The 23,098-nt window shown below is 43.4% G+C and overlaps 1 protein-coding gene across 6 annotated transcripts in view; it reads left to right on the top strand.

Moving 5' to 3' along the window:
• The window catches only part of dlgap2a (discs, large (Drosophila) homolog-associated protein 2a), a 147,271-nt gene that overhangs the window by 43,839 nt on the left and 80,334 nt on the right, over positions 1-23,098 (top strand). For 3 of the 6 annotated variants that reach the window (XM_085442585.1, XM_085442583.1, XM_085442582.1), the window contains exon 2: positions 5,158-5,190. The exons of the other annotated variants lie outside the window; for them this stretch is intronic. The gene's annotated coding sequence lies outside the window, so the exon portion shown is untranslated. The remainder of the gene's footprint in view (positions 1-5,157; positions 5,191-23,098) is intronic. 6 annotated transcript variants of the gene reach the window in all.

Genomic DNA, 23,098 nt, shown 5'->3' with positions numbered 1-23,098 from the left:
CATCCACAAACACTGACGGCAGGCCTGATTTCAAACTGTTTGATGTCAGACACCTGCTGTTTTCCTTCTAAGGAGGGAAAATTAAGAGTGTTCTTGAAAATGAGCTCCTCATTATTGCACAATGTTGAGGTTCTGATTCCTTGTCTGTTCTTATAAAGTGACATTTACTGCGTCTATTTTTTTTTTCTTCTATTTGCTTCTATGTCACTAAAAACAAACTTTCAAATCACCAGCCAGTTTCATGTCTTTGACATAATGAAGCAAACCTGGCAACCATCAGAGCTCACATATGAAGGGTGGCTGAGCTCTGGAGGAGCGGGACTCGAAGTGGAGCTGCTGCTCCTGCACATTCAAAAGGAGCAAATTGAGGTACATTATTGCCTGTGTACACAAGTATCAACCCATTAAAGTATGATCAGCACTTCCTCTATGCCTACTTATAACCTTTTTCATGTAGATCGCATAATTTAAGTAGCATAGCATGTGGAAGTCCAGTGTAATTAGCCCCTGCAGACACAGACAGAGCTTAGTGAGAGGCCTTCAGTCTCACGCTCTCCTCTGAGAAGTGCTAGATCAGCTCCAGGGGGGAGGCTGCTGTGTGCAGGGGGCTGAAGATGGCTCGTGCCATTCAAGGAAAAAGTAAACTGAAAGTGGTAACCGAATACACAGATGAGAGTACAAGCTGAGCACGTGGGACGTGGTCTATCTTTAGCCTGTCAGTGCAGTTCTGCGGGTTCATCTGTATGATCTGTACATTTCTGTGCACTTCCCTTTTATTGACAGCCGATTGACTCTGCCCCCAATAAACAAGCCTTTATTTGGCTTGTGTCTCACAATCAGTGCGCAGCCCAACTCAGAGCAAACAAGCAGAGCTTATAGGCTGTTCCTTCCAGTAAATCCCGAGTCATTGATAAAACACGCCAACTCCAATATGCTTTTCTTTACCCTCACACCTGTGCTGCACAGTTTTCATGCCCCATCTCACCTTCCTTTATATAACTGAGTGTTTTCTCAGAAACACAGCGTTCGTATTAAAAAAGAAAACTAGCTAATTAGCACCTGTATCTCTCACACATCACATGATTGGGAGAAACGGAGAGAAGGCAGGGAGTGAGGGGAAAAGAGAGATCAGCCACCGGGGAAGGTGTGAGCAAGCTGCGCTGATATGGAAATGAAGTGTTTAATTATGGATGAATACATTATCAGATCAAGGCTAAGGATTTGCTCTTCGTGTATGTTGTGTTTGGCGATATCGTGGGACACCGCAGACCCCTGTGAATAACAGCGAGTTGGTTTACTCCAGAGCAGCGAGGAGTCTGCATTCAAGCCCAGACTGGCGCACTGAAATACGCTCACGTGTCTCCGGGTATAGATGATGATACATGGCTGGTTATTTAGCTACATTTGGAGTTGTTCTTGAAATGTGACGACGATCATGGCCTGTAAAGTGCTGCAGTTATGTCATCTTCCTCTGTAGCTTTTATTTCCTCCTCACATGGTTGAGTGTGCAGTTTGGGCTTTGGCTACAAAACCTTTTCTCAGCATCTTTGGTGATACAGTGGAAAAACTCTCACTTTGTTTGTGGTTTCACTTCCACACAGAGCCATAAGATGAATGCTTTTTGCTGGTGTGTTTTTTTGTATTGTTTTCGCGATGCACAGTTACTTTTCACACCCAGTATTATATTTGGATGGATGCTGGCCTTTGTCCCAGCCCGACACAAAGTTAGTTAGAGCTTAGTGATGATTTGTTCTTCAGGTTTTAAAATGAATGCGACTCGGGAGTCAGTTAAATATATTTAAGGATAAAATGAATCGATAGCAAAAGTCCCAAATCCCCAAAAGTTGATTCTGTTCATCTGGACGTTGTGTTTTCTTCAGTCTCAGCTGACTGCAGGTTTACCCAAACTTATAATCAGTACATTTGCATAATGACTGAAAGCAGCACCACAGAAGGAACAAAGGGCTGGGAGGTCAGTTCCTTAATCTTAATTATGCAAATTCTCATGACTATTGATCAACAACCACTGATCAATGGCCATGAGTAGCATTCACAGAGAGTTGGGGAATGGCTGCAAGCACAGCATGTAAGATGGCGAAAGATGTACCCTTAGGCCCCCTCCTCGATTCAGAGATGGTCTTTCCCTTTTCACGTAGAAGAAGAAGAAGTCCCTTTGGATGAGTGACGAAACGTTTCGTTACTGAAAACATCCAAATGAACAGAATCAACTTTTGGGGATTTACTTACCTGGATGATTGAGCACAAGACACAAAGTCCGATAATTTATCTTTTTATATTCTCACACCACCGACTTTTTGCAAAAAGGAAGTTTTACATGTCAGGACATAATGAAAGGAACGCGATGTAAAATTAGGTACATAAAGCCTCAGATAAACAAAAAGACATTATTAATTTACCCAAAGCTAAGCCACGATTGGGTAGAACCACCTTTGGCATTTTTACTGTGACTGGATTTAACACCAATCAATAGCAGGGATAGCTCAGTAGGTAGAGTGGTGGCCCCATGATCGGAAGGTCGGGGGTTCGACTCCACTGAACAGCTACCCTGAGGTACCCCTGAGCAAGGTACCGTCCCTACACACTGCTCCCCGGGCGCTGCACTGGCGGCTGCCCACTGCTTCACTGGGTGAATGGGTTAAATGCAGAGGAACTATTTCCCTATGGGGACTAACACGCACACTTCATGTGCTTTTTCCATATTGAACGTAGTTGGAAGCTCATTCATCAAACGTATGGGTCTGCAGGCCGGCCGGCACCCTGTGGCGGGCGTCACGTGGCCCGTAGGATGTAAGCTGAGTGTCACGGCCATCGTCCACGTTTTAACCCAACGTAGCTCTGAGTCTTATTCTTGTACCTGAGAAGCAGAGCCATGATCATTTCTCTTGATGCTATGCTGGCAGCTACTTCACACATCTAATTGGAAAGCAAATAAGAATTACCCAAGAACAGTTCCATACTGTAAAAACTGCCTGACCTTGATCAATACGGGCCCCACACAGGGAAATTCAAGAGCATTTTAAATTTAAACAGGCAGGACAAACTAATAGAGCCAATTGCTTTGACTCTGTGGAATTACACTGTAGGGAGTGGGGAGTAAAAAAGGCTAATTAAACCAGTAAATTCTCTCTGGGCTTCTGCTGTCCGCCACTTCGCTGGGAGCCCTGCACTGACTGTGACTGGTTTAACCCCACAGACCCCAAACACTACTGACAGCGCAGGGACTTGTGCACGCTGGAGTTCTCTCTGCGTTTGGCTTTTTGAGCTACACTTATGCATAAACGAAGAGACATACTGGCTTTACAGGGAAGGTGTTGTGAAAGAGTAAATAAAATTTTAGCACAGCCAATTGCCGCCACGGTGCTCAGACAAGAAGCTATGGGCAGTTTTGTGACTGTGTTACAACCAGACTGACAGCAACAACAAACCTGTCAGGGCTCTGTGTGCGGGCAGGCAGAGATGAGGATCCAAATGCAGGACTCAAACACAGAATTGAAACTCAAAAAACCTCAGCTTTATTGCTGGCAGAAAAACAAACATGGAGTGAGGATGGAACACTGAGACCGAGGATGGAACACTGAGACCGAGGATGGAACACTGAGACCGAGGACACACAGGCATAATTCTGAGGGTACGACACGACACTGAGCATGGGAAAACACAGGGCTTATATACACAGGGTAGTAACGGGGGAATCGGCAACAGGAGGGAGACACAGCTGGGAGAGATCAGGGCTAACGAGACGGGGGAGCTAAGCTGCACACACTAACATAAGACAAAGACTTTCACAATAAAACAGGAAACATGAATTACAAAACAAGCATGCAGACTTTACACTGAGAGACAGACAGAATGACACATGGAATCTGAACTAAACTAAACGTGAGATATAACTGAGAACAAATCCTTAAGCACGGATAAACAGAAACAAGAAATAATAATCATCATCATCACTACGAGAAGAAAACAATCCATGAAGCAGAAATAAACCAAAACATAATAAACTCAAAATACTGGGTCCAACGGACCCAGAACCGTGACAAAACCTTTAAAGAGAGCACTGCTCTGTGTAAGCCTCTTCACCTGTGAGACAGCTCATGTGGGAACAACGAGGCAGAAAGGCAGTCGCGCTTTAGTGCTTTGAGCATTTGGGGGCAATTTTAATTTGAGTGTGTATGTAAGGATTTGAACCAGCCTCACCGATTACTACAAAATAAGACGAGTCATGGAAGGTTGCTGATCGTCTAATTAAGCCCCTAATTAGTGGAGAGTAGATGACAAAGCACTTCAGCAAAATAAAATTTCAAAAACAAAAAGCATGCATGGCCAATTTTGGCCACTTTTAGAGAAAAGAGAGAGACACGCAGTGACACAGCACAGCTGTTTTGAATCCAGGGCCTGAGGACACAACATTTTCATCATCATTCTGCTTGTTAAGCCCACTGTCTGCCTCTGCAAAGCAACATATTTGCTAATCTGGGCCATTTAAAATAATCCCGCTGCACTCCTGGAAGCTGCCAACACTTTCCTGGCTCATAGGAAGGATTGATCGATAACTTTAACGCCCTTAAACTGAGTTTTGGGATTCACGCACTTGTAGTACTGTGTGTTTGGGTGATGATTAGTTTGCATGACCTGCATGTGTCATTTAGGTTTAGCCTGAAATGCATGGTGCATATTAACCCTTATACCCTCTTCTTTCAAATAATTATAGCAATGAATCGTCATGATTTCATGTTGTTTCAGGGTTTCATTTAATGCTGTGTATGTGTTTGCAGTTTTGTCACATGACACTGATGAATTATGATCCTCTTTCTTTTTTCTCCCCTTTTTATGTGGCCGCGTGTGGCTCACGGTTGTATTATGCATGGTTGCTGGGTTTCTATTGTATTGCACATGGGTACCGCCCTGCAAGGACATCAGCAGCTCGAAAAATGTTTGTGGCTCTCTGTTGTTTGCTCACTTTGAATGTTTCATTTTGTTTGTGACAGAGAGCAGAGGGATGCTCAACCTCCATTTTTTCCTAATGCCTGGTGATTCTAATGTTTGTCCCCACACACACATGCTCAAGCATATATGCTCGCATATGTGTTACCTCTGTTAATAATCTCCTGTTATCTCTCTTTGGTCCTTGTTTAGAATCACAGTGCACACTGTGTGGTGAACCAGAAGGTGAGTGGGCTTTGCCATTCCCCGAAATGCTCGTGTCATCGTCATCTCCCAGCTTGTTGTTTGCCATTAGGGGAGGGTGGGAAGCGGAGCGGGGGCGAGGCTTTGCTGCAGACACCCTGTTCTTCAGTCTTCATCTCAGCAAAGCAATGGTGTGGAGCAGCTTTTTAGGTTCCGTGTCAAAAATAATAAAAGACACAAAAATGCACTGCACAGAGTGAGAAAGCGCTCCCTGGTTTTTATTTATTTACTGTGCAGCATTTCGACAGCAGCGCTGCAAATTTCAAAGTATCACATGTGTAGGCTGGGGTGTGTACGCACAGTGTAACTCCAGAGGCAGCCATGTTTTTGCACATACTCTAATTGACAGCATGAAGGCTGAAGGGCACATGTTCGGAGCGATGACTAACCACAATTGTTTCTGCTTCACATCTCATCCAATGTTGCGCACATAGTTGAGCAAAGACATATTTGTGAGCTTGTGTGTGTGCAACATGCTCGTGGTGTATTTCAATGCCTGGAATCTGCTTAGTTCATGAGCCTGCTGTTAGATTACGAGGTCTTTTCAAGCTCCTGCCACCTCCTCATTCTGCATCATTCCCATATGTCTCCTTCCACTCCCGTCCAAAACCATCGCCTCCTTTTTGCATGCTTTACTTCTGAGAGGTGACCCTCCGTCTCTGCACAGCTGTGCTCCATGTGTTTTGTTCTGGTGTCTTATCTGGTAGATTGCTGTAACTAACAGTCTCTCTAAACAAAAATGACTGGAAATTATGGGTGAATAGAAAGCGCTTAGAGTGCTTTGCATCTCGCAGTGAGAGGGGTAAACCTCGAAATGAGCATGCTCGCTGATGGGCTCGGTGACAGATATATTTCCCTCTGGACTTAACCTTGTCCAGGAATCAGCCATGTGCCTCTAAGCCCAATAAGCATTATTCTGTGTCTCAAAAATCAATGCTGCTCTCTCTGCTTTGCTTGATTGGATTAAGACGTAATCAAATCGAGCATGATAACTGTGTTCTTCTGACCTTCCCACTGAGACGAGCAAAGACAGGAGGGGAGGCCTGAGGGAAGGACAGGGAGTGTGTGTGTGTTTGTGTGTGTGAGTGTGTATTCATATCTTTGTGGGGACCAAAAATTGGAATTTTACTATACTTGTGGGGACCAAAATCCTGGTCCCCATAAGTTTGAAGGCATTTCTGTGACTCAAAATGTGGTTAGTGTCAGGGTTACAGTTGGGTTAGGGAAAGCATTATGTCAATTAGGTGTCCCCACAAGATATGAATACCCGACGTGTGTGTGTGTGTGTGTGTGTGTGTGTGTGTGTGTGTGTGTGTGTGTGTGTGTGTGTGTGTGTGTGTGTGTGTGTGTGTGTGTGGATCTGGGCAGAAGAGCTCCAGAGGCACCCATGCTGTTGCTTCATGTTGCACAGGATGGTGTCTGTTGAACCTCCGGAGGGGAAACCAGCCCTGGAGCATCCGTGTGGTTGGTTGAGAAACGGCTTTTAATGGTCACTTTGATTCCTGATCTTATTCTTTGATTACTTACATTATTATTATGGTTTTTCCCATTTTGGACCCATTTGAACTTATTTTTTTAGTTAAAGTTCTTTAATATGTAGATTTCATTTAGAACACATTAAGAGCTGTTCAGTAATGATGCATACACATCAGATGTAAGGAATGCAAACCAAAGTTTTGGATAAACAGTCGGAAAACCAGGATTATTCGCCCCTAACAGCCAACAGGAGGAGGAGGAGTTGAGCTGATAGCTGGAATCAAGCTGAACTCATGAGCCTTCTCCTTTTTTCCTGCATTTGTGATTGTCGGTGGCATCAGGAGAGAAACCACAGTGTGTTTGATGAAGCTGAAATATTTAAAGTCAAATGAAAACACAAATTCATTTCTGTTTACATTACCATGTGTGAACACACTTAAAGCATCGTTTTTGGACGTACAGCACATATGAGTCCTATCAGTACAGAAACATTTGGGTGTTGAGCGGCTAATAGCATCAGCATGTCCATTAGCTCGTTGCTGTCGTACCTCTGCACGTGGCGGCCGCAGCGAGAGGCTTCATGTCTGCAGCCAGCCTGACATCTTGATAGGTGTGGCACAAATTTTCACTTGGACACAAATTCGTTTTTTGATTAGATTAGATTTTGGTGGCAAATATCAAGAAAAGAAACTTTAGAATTCATGTGCTTACAATAACAAAACTCCCACAGATGTCTAATGAAAAACGGATACTTAATATCCAAGAAGTGAAGGTCTGGACAGGAACTGATGTAAATCAGTCATCTGAGGTTTATAATCCCAGATTGTAAAAATCTGATTTCTGTTGTGTTTCAGTCCTGAGAGGAGGGAGTGTGAGCTGCAGTGTGACGTGGTGATTCTTGGTGAACAACTGCTTTCATATTTCTATAATTCCTAAATAAAAAATATATTTTGCTGCTTTAAATTCCTGAATGCACAGCAATGTCTGTCTTTGCCGTTTGTTGCCTGGCGCACTCGTCTTGTTTCATACCAGTCACCAGACTCTAAACCTACTTAAAACACGCAGCTCTTATCTCTGTGTTTGTGTGTTTGCTCTGAGAATTGTCAGAGAGGAATTTAGCGCATTTACAAGGCCAGGCGAGGCTTCGTCGCCTGCAGGTGATAATCCCACGAGAAGGGCAGAAAGCAGGCATGTGATGTGAGGAAGAGCGATACAGAGACATTGAAGTGCAAACATGCACATTTGCACATCTTGTTCTCTTGTGTTTGAGCTGAATGCTGAGCCAGGGTCTACAGATCCCACTGGAACCCTTAACTCCTTATCTCATAAATATGTAGCTCACACCAACACATAAAAATGATTGGACCCACTCTGAAACCGTACAGTAGCAGAGCATGTCAGATGTTTGTTATAAACTCTTAAATTCAGTTTGTTTATTGTACACTACATGAAAAAAGTAAGTAATTGGTCAGTAAAAATAATCCTGCAGCAGTTTTCTTCATCTCTCTGTTCCACACATTTCTTTTTATAGTCTGCGAAACAGGCACGAGAACAAGCGCAGCTGCTCAGTGAACATGCAGAAAAACTGATGCAGAATATTTCTTTGTTTAGGTCATTTTTAATGTGCAAACTCTCAAAGTATTGTTCCTCCAGTTTTTATCAAAGATGCACCAAATAGAGCTTTTTCTTTGGCTGCTGGGAAAATTAGAGGATGCCCACAAATTTGCAAGACGTGGCTCCAAGCACCCAAATAAGAGAGCTCTGTGGTGCAGCTCAGAGAAAACACGACGTTTACTAAGCTGTGTCTACAGCTGACGTAGAGCAAGAGGGAGGACATTTTCTCAAAGAATGAAGAGAAGCACTTACTGGTGTTAATGGAAATTCAATTAATCTCGCCAAGTGATAGTTTGTAGCTTGAACCTATTCGCTGGAACGTTGAAGACAATATAATTACACAGCAAGCAAGACACGAAGTAGGCAAAGTTCTTCATGTTTCTCGTGCACGGGAGAGAACCGGACAAACGCCGTTCCTTCGCTTGACCCCAGTTGCTCTCGTCCACTCCCCCGTAACACTGCTCTTTTATTGAGGTTACATGAATATGCATAGGTTCATTAACATATGACGTCTTTTTTTTTTTTGTGTCCCGTTTGGATCTTTAGCCATCAGAATTGTTGTCTTAAGGCCAAGAAAGATGCCAAGCGGATTTATTTTACCAAGTGGCTCATCATGGCCTTGCCATATTGGTCCATTTGATTGACCTTTATTATAATTATGAATTTATTTTATTTTCAGTTGCTACAAACGGGACAGACATGACTGGGGGATAGGACAGGGAGAAAGAATGAAAGAAAGAGAGGGAGAGAAAGAAAACCAAAGGGGAGAAGAGACGGTGAGAAGGGGGGGAAGAAAGAAAAAAAAAAAAAAAAAACACCTGGGTCACCTGTATGGAGAAAAAAAACAGAAGAGAAAGCAAACAACAAAGAGCAACATAATAAAAAAACGGCACCATCACAATAAACTAGCTAGCAGTAGATATCAGTAGATACTAAATAATAAACGATATTGTGCAGCACGCAAGATAGACAGCGCACAATGTGCTTTGAGGCAGCAGCCAAGAAAGCTGTAGTCCGCGTCTGTGAATACCCGTGTGTACACCTGTGTGCATACCTGTGTGGATCAGCATGCTTGTATTCCAAAGGTTTCTCCATGTAACGATCTGCTAGGGAGTGTGGGGAGCCACAGCCCCGTCCTCCAGGGCATGAAGCAGGTATGGAGGAGATCAAAACTCCAGACATCCAGAGGCCCCCAGAACACAAGAGACCAAGGAAGACCAACAGAGGGGCAGCCGCGCCACTGTCCCAGTAAGAGCTGAGGAGAGTCCCAGATGAGGGCTCACTCAGCAGCCGCGGAGCAGAAGCCAGGGGGAGTTGCCGTGACGCGCCCGTGAGCTCCGCCGGCAGCCCGCTGTGCCTGAGTGACCGGGCCCCAGGCCGAGAGGCCGGGGGCACCCCACCTCCGAAGTGGCCCGAGCGAGCCCCAGGCTCCAGGCCCCGATAAGCGGCCGCCAAGGAGTGAGCCGGTGTGTACCCGGACGCCCACCCCCAGACACAAAGAACCACCAACGCACCGACACCTGAGGGAGTCCGCCACTGGCAGGGGAAGTGGTGGTGGGTGGAGATAGGCCTCCAAACCTTGGAGGGCCTGAGATGTCCCCAGAGAGGTGGCGCCTGACACCCAACCTGACATATAGACACAGACATACAGGCACACACAGACACAAACATCCATTCCCACCCTCATGCTCTCATATGCACTTACTCCACACTCAACCAACGTGGAGACAGACATAAAGAGACGCTGTACACACGTTTCATGTTTCTCGTGCACGGGAGAGAACCGGACAAACAACGTTCCTTCGCTTGACCCCAGTTGCTCTCGTCCGCTCCCCCGTAACACTGCTCTTTTATTGAGGTTACATGAATATGCATAGGTTCATTAACATATGACGCCTACATACAAACAAAAAGTACCTTGCCTGTGTGTTTGTGTGTGTGTGTGTGTGTGTGTGTGTGGGGGGGGGTCAGAGTGTGACCCCATAAATGACTTCCCTAAACCTGCTGGTCTGGAAGTCCAACAGTTCATCTAAACAAAAGGCACTTAGCCTAAAACAGATATAGCCACGTTTATCCTACCATAAAAGAATAAGACAAGGTACGACCTCTTCCCATGCTCCCAGAGTGGAATGCACACAAAGTTTGCAGACTATTAAGGATCGAACCTCTACCAATCTAAAACTAATTATAAAACTCTAAGCATATATAAGTAGATATTTCTAAGCATAAATGACAATCAACAATACAAAACCTAACATTCCCCCCTTTTTGACCTTTATGCTAGAAAAGTTCCCAGTTATGAATACCTCATGTCTGACAGTGTCAATGCAAACATTTTTATACACAGCATATGTCAAATCACCCTAAATTACTGTAAAAGCACACAGTTTAACAAATGTATCAGCAGTTATCCCATTCCTCATTGATCTCATCCAATGGCAAACTGCATCCTACGAGCAAACAAATGAATTGTTAATTTAATAGTTAAAATAAGAAAGTAACATTTTCAAAAACATTCCAGCTTGGTGATGCTTCCTCCGGGTGTGCAAATCACATGTCTCTCTGCAGAGTGGTTTAAGTTCTGCAGGGCGTCATAAATGTCTCTTCCAGTTGTTTCCATCATTGTCCATAGGACCAGAGTCCAAATGTATGTAGAATAAACATTCAAACATACCAGTTGGTTTTGTTGTTTGTCAACACGGGTCTCAGCTATCTCCAAAGTTGCAGACCTCTTCAGCACTCTAGTTTTATGGCCTCTACCAACCCCCATTACCTCACTTCAGGCCTTCGTCCTGTGAGGGGGGTACTTATGACTCCTCCATTGTCCACGCTCTGCAGAAAAACCCCTCTGTGGAAAGGGTGCTGGGTCCAGTTATCTTACTGCTGTTATGATCCCAGCAGCCTTCAGAGTGTCATCATATGCACAGTACAGTGGCACAGCATTAGGTGATGTTCATATGAAACTGCTGTCATCACCACCATAGCTTCTGGTTCCTGTGCTTTCCACAGAATCATAATGCCATCCTTAGACTCCCTCTGCGTTGTCGATGGAGCTTGGCACGCTCCCCTCATCCTTCAGGTGCCCGTCTGTTGTCCACAATCTCCTCTGTTGGCCTCTGGAAATCCCCCTTGGCACAGCTCTCATTCCAACGCAGCTTCATGGTCCTTGCTGTGGCTCCAAAGTCTGATCTCATGATGGGCTCCAACCAGCTCAACCTTTGACCTCAACCACTGCCTGGGCTGTCAGCTATGCCTGGAATGGTTCTCGCTTCTCACTGGGCCTCTTAAGATTTCTCAGGAGATCCCTTTCAGCAATACTCTGACTGCTGCACCTGTATTCCCTTGCTAGGAGGAAAAACTTCTATTTGGAGAGCATGTCAACAATCATCAAACCACATTCTTTAGTTCAGTGAACTTCACTTATAGGCCATCAAAGGCTCATCTGAACATGGATGCACCACTTGCATAGGTTTAATACCTGTAAATGAACTGTTAATCACACAAATCACTGCAACAATCATAAAAAACATTGTTTCATGTTAATCCTGGACCCCTCCTCTTGACGCATGGACACTCCCATGAGTCAACTCCTCAACCCTGGATTCCTGTCTTAAAGAAAAAGGTTAGCTAAATCCTGTCCCAGGCAACATCAGGGTGTCTCCTCCAGAGTAGCTCCGTAAACCTGCAATAAAAGATGTTAGCGTGTTTTGCATATCAAGTTTGCTTAACACCTGGCTCTGCCAGCAGCCTGCATACACACCATCATGGCCTGGAAAGCAAAATCTGGAAGTGAAATCAAACTTCACACTTGTAAACAATTGTATCAGAAGAGTAATAAAGCATTCAGCATCAGCAAGACAAATATCATGTGCAGGTTTTCTCAAATCAGTAAACTACACAGCAAAATCTCCAGTGTTAAATTAACACTAGAGAGTGTCTATATGGGTCCAGACCTCTGAGTGTTAAATACAACACTGTTGAGTGTTAAATTAACACTTTTGACAGTGTTATATGTTTAAAAGTAACCTAGTCAGTTTTGAAGATTAACAATGGCTAACACTGAGCAGTGCTGATTTTCTAACACTGGAAAATAACTCAAAGTGTTAGAAATATTCCAGTGTTAGAAAATCAGCACTGCTCAGTGTTAGCCATTGTTAACCTTCAAAACTGACTAGGTTACTTTTAAACATATAACACTGTCAAAAGTGTTAATTTAACACTCAACAGTGTTGTATTTAACACTCAGAGGTGTGGACCCATATAGACACTCTCTAGTGTTAATTTAACACTGGAGATTTTGCTGTGTACAATTACAGTGGGGCAAAAAAGTATTTAGTCAGCCACCGATTGTGCAAGTTCCCCCACCTAAAATGATGACAGAGGTCAGTAATTTGCACCAGAGGTACACTTCAACTGTGAGAGACAGAATGTGAAAAAAAAATCCATGAATCCACATGGTAGGATTTGTAAAGAATTTATTCGTAAATCAGGGTGGAAAATAAGTATTTGGTCAATAACAAAAATACAACTCAATACTTTGTAACATAACCTTTGTTGGCAATAACAGAGGTCAAATGTTTACTATAGGTCTTTACCAGGTTTGCACACACAGTAGCTGGTATTTTGGCCCATTCCTCCATGCAGATCTTCTCGAGAGCAGTGATGTTTTGGGGCTGTCGCCGAGCAACACGGACTTTCAACTCCCGCCACAGATTTTCTATGGGGTTGAGGTCTGGAGACTGGCTAGGCCACTCCAGGACTTTCAAATGCTTCTTACAGAGCCACTCCTTTGTTGCCCGGGCGGTGTGTTTTGGATCATTGTCATGTTGGAAGACTCAGCCTCGTTTCATCTTCAAAGTTCTCACTGATGGAAGGAGGTTTTGGCTCAAAATCTCACGATACATGACCCCATTCATTCTGTCCTTAACACGGATCAGTCGTCCTGTCCCCTTGGCAGAAAAACAGCCCCATAGCATGATGTTTCCACCCCCATGCTTCACAGTAGGTATGGTGTTCTTGGGATGCAACTCAGTATTCTTCTTCCTCCAAACACGACGAGTTGAGTTTATACCAAAAAGTTCTACTTTGGTTTCATCTGACCACATGACATTCTCCCAATCCTCTGCTGTATCATCCATGTGCTCTCTGGCAAACTTCAGACGGGCCTGGACATGCACTGGCTTCAGCAGCGGAACACGTCTGGCACTGCGGGATTTGATTCCCTGCCGTTGTAGTGTGTTACTGATGGTGACCTTTGTTACTTTGGTCCCAGCTCTCTGCAGGTCATTCACCAGGTCCCCCCGTGTGGTTCTGGGATCTTTGCTCACCGTTCTCATGATCATTTTGACCCCACGGGATGAGATCTTGCGTGGAGCCCCAGATCGAGGGAGATTATCAGTGGTCTTGTATGTCTTCCATTTTCTGATGATTGCTCCCACAGTTGATTTTTTCACACCAAGCTGCTTGCCTATTGTAGATTCACTCTTCCCAGTCTGGTGCAGGTCTACAATACTTTCCCTGGTGTCCTTCGAAAGCTCTTTGGTCTTGGCCATGGCGGAGTTTGGAGTCTGACTGTTTGAGGCTGTGGACAGGTGTCTTTTATACAGATGATGAGTTCAAACAGGTGCCATTCATACAGGTAACGAGTGGGGGACAGAAAAGCTTCTTACAGAAGACGTTACAGGTCTGTGAGAGCCAGAGATTTTCCTTGTTTGAGGTGACCAAATACTTATTTTCCACCCTAATTTACGAATAAATTATTTACAAATCCTACCATGTGAATTCATGGATTTTTTTTTTTCACATTCTGTCTCTCACAGTTGAAGTGTACCTCTGGTGCAAATTACTGACCTCTGTCATCATTTTAAGTGGGGGAACTTGCACAATCGGTGGCTGACTAAATACTTTTTTGCCCCACTGTATTTCCATAATTCGCCTCAGACATGGATCATCCCATGTACTCAGTCCACATTAATGTAATCGGTGACTTCTCTTAAGCAAAGTCACTCAACTCATCAATCACTATGGGCTCAAAAGTGGTGAGCTAATGAGCCCATATTCAACTATTCCATAAACACTGCATCTCTTATTTGTTTTCTCATGTCACTTGTCCGCTTCTGCTGAATCTTCTACATGCACTCTTAGAAAAACAAACATTAGCAACACACATTGACCGTGGTCAGACGGTGGTCAGACGCAGGCCGACAGGTTCCAGAGGTGCCATAAAAACACCATAAAGTTAGCCATCCATAGCTGTGGAAAGAAGTGACACTAATTTCTCACATGTTATTCACATTGTCAAAGTAACCTTCACATTTTCCCAACAACACAGTGTAACAGCATCACCAACTCATAACCTGTAAACACAGTTTTCTTCACACATAAACCCAAAAATCCTGTAGTAAAAAAAAACATTAACTAGTCCTCTTATAAATCACATGATCAAACCACATTAAGAACTGTAATGCTGTAGAAAAGAAAATGCAAATGTTAGCGCTGCGCAGATGTATACACACTTTCTCACAGTTTCCTCTGTGAGCAACACAAGGTAGTGAATAAATGGTAAATGGCCTGTATTTATATAGCGCTTTACTAGTCCCTAAGGACCCCAAAGCACTTTACATATCCAGTCATCCACCCATTCACACACACATTCACACACTGGTGATGGCAAGCTACATTGTAGCCACAGCCACCCTGGGGCGCACTGACAGAGGCGAGGCTGCCGGACACTGGCGCCACCGGGCCCTCTGACCACCACCAGTAAGCAACGGGTGAAGTGTCTTGCCCAAGGACACAACGACCGAGACTGTCCAAGCCGGGGCTCGAACCGGCAACCTTCCGATTACAAGGCGAACTGCCAACTCTCGAGCCATTAATAACACCCCCTGGTAGATGCACAGACACAGAAAGTGGCACTTAAAAGGTTAAATCGTCATGCAACCTCGAATGTTGCCGTCATCTTTCTGCGGCTGTCAAAGGAAACACACATAGATTCATCTGCACCTTTGTCAGGTGGGGGTTAACTTCGCACAGTCGTGTTACATCAGTAAAGTCTTGTCAGCTTTTGTCAGCTTTTACCAGTCAGTTTTTTTTCTCTTTCACTCATTCATTCATACATTCATTGTTTCTTTGCTGATAGTGGAACCTATCGTCACATTTAGTTTCCACTCTCAGCAAAATGACGTCATGTCAAAAAGAAAAAGAAGAACTTTAGATCGGATTACCTCGCTGAATCCTTTTGGACAGGAACTTACTTTCTAATTGTCTCAGATAGGTGGCTTTCTCCTGAGCCCATTTTAATGTGGAGAAGCTCACTTGTAACAATTTTCTCGACGACGTGTCGTACAGCGCTTTCTGTTCTAATCGTGCAGATCTGCTCAAACGACAGAGATTATCGAACAAAACTTTCAGTGCACTGTGAAAGTATCAAAATAAAAAGGCCTTGTTAGGTCATGACACAAGCTCCTCATCTCAGGAGGGTAAATCATACCATTAGCATGGTTTATCATACCATCATACTAATTGGCAGGCTCAACTTCACAACAAAAGAAAAATCATCAGCTAGATTAACGCCAAACCAACCATCAGCTGCACAACACACAACATAAGCCTAATGTCTTATTAGCTATGAGTTTAATCCCCAGGTCTGTGCTCTTCACTCATTTAGGCCACACACCCATTTTATTCAGTTTTCCTTTTTCCCTTCATCATAAAACATGTGACATGTTGTCATGCACTTCACAAAAGAAGTTTGTTCTGACGTATTCAGAGTTGTGTATCTAGGTACAGGATTCACTCGCACATCAAAACAGGAAACTCAGTGTTTTAGAGTCTCCACTCTAACAAACTCCATTCACTTGTGCTAGAATTCAGTCACCTTTCATTAATCTAAGAACGATCAACTAATTTGCATATCAGCTATTAACCCACTAGGATGACAGGACAACAGAAATGCATGTTCAAAATGTTATCACAAAAATAGAATTTCCCTCATACAGTAAATTACTTGTGCTGCATCAATCAAGCAGAAAGCATCTCCCAATTTACTACATCAACGACTAAATTTATTGTCTGATCACTGGTTGGTCAAACCAGAATCTTTTTTCCCACGAAAGTTAAACTGTTGTCCTGCAACCTAGAGAGTCAATTGTCAGCATTGGATAAATTCAGCATTTGATAACAAGTGTCTGTTAAATTTACACTATTTTAACACTGATGAGAGATAACAAGCTGATTTTCATTACATGTGTGTTTGTGTTATTAGGCAGGTTTAATCAATGTCTGTGGAGCTGCATCTCCAGCAGGACATGTTCTTAAAGCTGCCTTTCCTACACACTTCTCTGCTATTATTTGATCATTTCTTAACTAATGTGCTATGAGTCCACTGGTCTTTGCATCACACTAAGTGACTTGGACAAGATAATAAACAGACTCACATGCTTAAGATGTTGTCTAATCTTCATGAGCTCTCTTGTGTTTTGAAGTGTTAGTATGGTTAATGCATGTTCTGCTTGTGTGTGTGATTTTGTATATGTTTCTTTTTGCATATATCCAGACTCCTTCTCAGTTTTCCAACTTAAGCAGTCAGTTTTCTTTTCCCCAGGTTTGCTAACCCAAATTTTGATTTCCCACATTAAATATGTTGTCCTCTCACTCTGTTGTCCTCTCACTCTGTGTCCTCTCCCACTTCAACAGTCCAATAGCCGGCAGTTCTCTTTCAGCTTTGTCCCGTGTTCCACTGTCTCTTCTTGCCATTTTACTCCAAAGGTGGCAAATGTCAAACTCCTACAGTCTCCTCAGTTCTCCTCAAACGTTCTTGTCACATGCACAGTGAAGTTGCTTGTTGGAAACACAGTGCCATTCATCCAATCAGGCAGGATGATGGGTTTGCTCTTCTTCTCTGATGCTGTTTGTCCACACTGCTGCTGCTTGCTGGGTCTCTTTGCTCAGGACTTTGCTGCTGTCTCTTCATCTGCCATGCTATTGCTCTTTGGAGCTGCATTCCTTGTCTTCAGGGAGGAGTGAGAGCTCGCTTGTGAGTTTGAGAGACACACGGTGCTGTAAATAAGTCAGCCAGAAACTTGGCCTGAATGTTTCCAATGATGTTAACCTATAACTTTCTTCCGACCGCTGCATGTGGAAAATTGATTCAGGTCTGCTTTTCACCTGAAAGTGACAAACTAAAACATTTTCATTATTATCCTCACTGCTTAATCAACACACATCTCTCTCTCTCTGTTTTTGTGAACAGTCCTTTCTTAAAAGCAGAAAATGAGATTGTAGTTGTTCTTGGCTGATCAACACAAACCCTTTTTCCTATAATTATTTTTCATCTACAATGTAAATTTTGTCTCTTTTTCCTCTTTTTTTTTCTTTACAATAGCTGGTGACCTGCAGAATCACCGCTCTCACAATCAGAGGCAATTACTTTTACACAGCGCACAAAAACACTGTGACGTGAGACACATTCACACTCACTTTTTTCATGTGCATAAATAAATCATATGGCTGATGATATGTGCCATGGTGATCCATGAGTATGATCACAAGTTTATTTTTTTTCAACCCAACAAAACAAATAACAAAAACATAATGCTGATGCTATGAACACTCTACACACATGAGTCAAGATGCAGGAAAACTGCTCACGGAAATGCTGCACACTCCAGTTATCACAGTTATCATTGTTCTGTTTCCCTCTCTTTGAGGAGTTCTCAGCCAGCTCTCGATCTGATAATGTGTAGCTTGCTCATCAGCTCAGAAGAGACCGCAACGCAACCTCACACAGTGGTTGCGTGCTTTGCCCACAGTGGCAAAGACTTGCACTTTCATATTCAATTCAGCTTCTCCATCATGTAGTTTTAGATGTTTCATACAGGGTTCAGCATATTAGTTGTTTTCACAGGTGTGCTCTATATCTCAACAATGGCTCATATTAAGACGACAGTCTTTCAAACAGGTCAAGTGCCTCTATGCACATCATTAGTTAAAATATTTACCTATTTTACTTCATCTCATATGTCATTGTACTGAATTTGAGCAACCCTAAGCTTAATGCAGATTACTTTTAACAACTATCCACCTCAATTAAATCTATGGTCTGGAGCACAGGCTGTTGTCGAACAGGGCAAGCTAAAGAATAAACATTTTGTGTCAGTAAGGGGTGGGGGAAAGCCATTCACCAGAGCATATCTTAAGTGCTGCTGATGTGAGCTGGCCGTGCTCGCGTGAACCCACACAGCTAAGGAGCCGTCGCTCTCTTTTATTTAAATACTTTGCGCTGCCAGGAGCAAAGTCCAGCATAAACGTCTGTCACCCTCTGACTCACTCTTGGTTGCTTAGGAACCCATGATAACAATAACAGCTGGCGTCACAGACCACGTGTTCTACTCCACACTCACTCACACAAACACCACTCACACAACAACAACAACAACAACACAAAATAGGCCTATTGTCCAGCACAATCTGGACCCCGCGGAACTTCTCAATTCCCCACAAAGCATCGGACCCCACAAAGCGGTCTACATTTCTCCCCACTAAGACAGCGAACCAAAAAAGTTCGAACTGCGCAACTCTGCGACTTAATGCTTCTGTACATAAAAACCCCACTGAGCGGCTTTGTACATCGCCCCACTAAGACGGCGAATTTTATCCCCACTAAGCGGCCATGGACAACGTCCCACTGAGCGGCGAAGACGTACAGTTATAGAGTTGGACTCTAAACTTACTCGGTGTTGCTTAGCGTGTAGTATAGCCTCGGATCCCGCCGATCGTCATTCATCAAGGAGAGAAAACAGACAGCTAATCCACCGGCCCGATGACGAATTCTCACGTCTCGGGACTTTACTACAAGAACTTCCTGGCTGACTCAGTCTTTCAGCGTGTCTCTTCTCCCCTCGGTGAATGTCGATTCCAGGGCTCCGGCTCTCGAAGGACCAATTAATGATAGGTTTGTAGCTTGAACCTATTCGCTGGAACGTTGACGACAATATAATTACACAGCAAGCAAGACACGAAGTAGGCAAAGTTCTTCATGTTTCTCGTGCACGGGAGAGAACCAGACAAACAACGTTCCTTCGCTTGACCAGTTGCTCTCGTCCGCTCCCCCGTAACACTGCTCTTTTATTGAGGTTACATGAATATGCATAGGTTCATTAACATATGACGTCTACATACAAACAAAAAGTACCTTGCCTGTGTGTTTGTGTGTGTGTGTGTGTGTGTGTGTGTGTGTGTGTGTGTGTGGGGGGGGGGGGGGTCAGAGTGTGACCCCATAAATGACTTCCCTAAACCTGCTGGTCTGGAAGTCCAACAGTTCATCTAAACAAAAGGCACTTAGCCTAAAACAGATATAGCCACGTTTATCCTACCATAAAACAATAAGACAAGGTACGACCTCTTCCCATGCTCCCAGAGTGGAATGCACACAAAGTTTGCAGACTATTAAGGATCGAACCTCTACCAATCTAAAACTAATTATAAAACTCTAAGCATATATAAGTAGATATTTCTAAGCATAAATGACAATCAACAATACAAAACCTAACACCAAGGTCTAACACAGAGTCTCATATTGAGCGCAGGGACAAAGGAAGCACAGACACAGCTGTTTTCAAGTCAAAATTAGAGCCCCGTCCTTCAGCTGATGCATTGGTGATGCGTGGCAGTTTGCTCACTGACAGCAAATGTGAAAGGGAGCATTTCATCATTAACCGGACCTTCACACAGACCCTGAACTTCACAGTGAGGGAGACAATGAAAGAAAATGGTTGAGACAGGAGGAGGACAGGGGGAGGTGAAGGGTAAGCCACGCATCTGTTAGAGAAAGAGATGAAAAGCAGAAGGGATACTGGGCTGGCTCGCCTCTGGGATTTTTTGTTTATAAATTGTTATTTTCTTTACATGTTTTGATGTGAAGCCTAATTGTGTCTTTGATTATGTTTTTACAGGGTAGCAATTCTAGTAATTAGGTTGTTGAGCACATGGTGGGCATGGAAACACAGGACCCTGACACTGAACAGCCCACAGTCCCACATGAGCTGCCTCAAGTTGGATTGCACATTTATGATCTCATTATTTTAAATAAATAAGAAACCATTAAACCGTTTTATTAGTGTATAAATTTAAAAAGAGACAAAGAGGGAAATTTGCAAACTGATACTGCACAATCCGAGGTTCGGTTTGGTGGATAAATCATGTATTATTCATTCTGGGTAGCCAGTTTTTTACATGCTACATTAGTCAATGCAATAAGCATTATCAGGCTCTCGGGTCTTATTCTTAACTGCATCGTATCAACGCTACGAATGTCTTTTAGTGTAATTTTGTGTTGGACAATTTCAGCCATGAGCCTGCAGGAGAGCAAAGCCACATTCTACGTTATCAGTAACATTATTGTGCTCTGATAGGCTCCTGTACTCCTTCTGTGCCCACAAACTCTGTCCTGTATTGAAGCGGGCAGCGTATGTGCCTTTTAATGTTCACAAAGCCACTTACATTGTATGTTAGCCAGATAAATAGGACGTGCGGTGTGCCAGACCACTGGCCAAGGTCAGTGTCCAATACAGAAGGAGCTTGTTGGTAGGTGTGAGGGGAGTACTGATGCTGCACATCATACAACACGGAGCCTCAGCAGCCTCATAAGGAGCACCTTCTGCTCCTGGACTTTCTCCTTTATCTAAAATTAGTCTTTGCACAAAATTGTAATCACTGAATTAATTAATTTAAGGTTTACTAGCAATGTTCTCCAGATGTCTGTGCTGACAACCATGTCAGTAGTGTACGTTGTTCAGCAAACACATTCCTTAGACTTAATCTCCTCACTACTGCACGGAAAACTCTGTACAGAACAGCTGTTAACTTTACCAAGTTAACATTAATCTTCCAATTTCAGGATACATAACCCTGCTACTAACTTCAGATTTCCAGTATGATCCATATAAAGTCCTAATTTCAATTAGTACATATATGAATATTCCTGTAGTCTATGCCAGACTTGTCATTGGGAACCACCCAAGACAGTCATTTGTATTTTCATGCTTTTCTGTTGTTCTAGGCACTAGGGCTGCTTTATTATGGTCATAAATAAATATCATATTTAGGTCAGAGGTGACAGGAACCTGGCCTGAGACCAGTCGCAGTCAGCTGTCATCTTCAAAGCGACTTTGAAGCATCAAGACAGCAAGAAAATGCCAACATGATGGAATCAGTTTGAGATTAAATGAGGTCAAGTTTGCAGTTTGTGACAATGCAGAGATTAACTGAGATAAATCATCACACATCACAACTCTGTTGCTGTCTACATACACAGACGTTCACATTAACATCCAGAGTCCTCACTGAAAGTCCTCCTGAAACACTGACGTAGTTGCTGCCGGATGGCAATTTAGCTGCAACATGACATATAGAAACTGCAGGACGGCTTCCACTGCAGAGGGATTTTGTGCAGACGGACTCAGATTAATAGCAGTGTGTTAGCAGCCTGTCTCCATTCATGAATCAGCTGTTTGGAGACAGTTCAGTCAGTGCGGGTCTGTCCTCGATTATTTGGAGACGCGTTGCCTCCCACCTGCAGTGTTGGAAAGGTTACTTTTAAAATGTATTCCACTACAGATTACAGATTACATGTCCCAAAATGTAGTTTGTTACGTATTCCGTTAAGTTACTTAATGTGAGTACTTCATATATTGTCATTGCTTTTTAAAGCTACATGAATGCACTATCGCTGTGTGATTTATTACTATTACTGAAGCCACTGAGCTAACACTGTTAGCTGACGTTAGCTGAGGTTAGTTCATAGACTGCAGACTGTTAGACTTGATGGAAAGCATTAATCATATAATCATGTGCAGTTCTGAAAGCAACACCAACTAGATTTTTAAATTTGAATATAAAATGAGTAACAGTAGGGTGATAGATCACTTTCTGTAGTGATCTCGTATAGAAATATGTTTTCTTTCTGTCTGCTTTCAGAACTGCACATGATTATTTGCAGCTAGCAGGTTGTAATGCAGCCTTCAGTAATAGCAATAAATCACACAGCAGTAGTACATAAAGATGCTGAAGTGGCACAGAACCCAGGCAGCTACCACAACTAAAACAAGGTAGCTGCAGTAGGCTAATGTTAATTTTTTAAAGAGCTTACTTCCAGATGTTTCGTTAGGTTGGACTCTTTTGATGCTGAGAGCAGCTTGGTTGCTGGCAAACAGAGTTTGCATTGCAACCTCAGATTTCTGGTCAGAGCCTCTTAATGCATGTTTTGTTTGGGTTTCCTGCAATAAGTGGAATTACCAAAATTAAATAGGGCGATCCTTTAATCCTACAGCAAATACATACTGTACACAGTCAGGAAGCCGAGCAGCCTGACGGCCAACAGGGCAGCATTAGATTGCAGCGCTGTTCCCGGCCCCGGGCGGCGACACAACGCCATCCTCTCAAGCTTAGTGTTTGAGAGGATGGCAAAGCAGCAGCTTTATGTCACTAACAGGCATCTGAGGGAGACGGAGAAGGAGGGAACAGGGAGAGGAAGAAAAAATATAACATCTGAAGATTGCCTGCAGCTGCCCAGTGAAGAGGGATTTACAAAACATGCTATTTAAACGGCAAGCAATTTTTTTCTTCCTTTGCCAGGCACCGAGGAAAAGTGCAGCAGGCAGTCAATCCTTTGAGCTTATCGCAAGTAACCAAAGTTGCTCTCTCTGCTTTCTCGAGCCCTCGTCCCCTTTTGAGTTACAGCCAAACGCAGACATTCACAGTCCTCCGCAGCTTTGATAGTTTTACACTTAACATTCACAAC

The sequence above is a fragment of the Copadichromis virginalis genome, linkage group LG19 (genome assembly GCF_057382275.1).
Source record: "Copadichromis virginalis isolate Kocher_CV1m ecotype Utaka linkage group LG19, C_Virginalis_male_GT1.1, whole genome shotgun sequence".
In the NCBI taxonomy this organism is placed as follows: domain Eukaryota; kingdom Metazoa; phylum Chordata; class Actinopteri; order Cichliformes; family Cichlidae; genus Copadichromis; species Copadichromis virginalis.
Note: the sequence above shows the minus strand (reverse complement) of the source record. Positions and strands in the feature narration are given on the sequence as shown.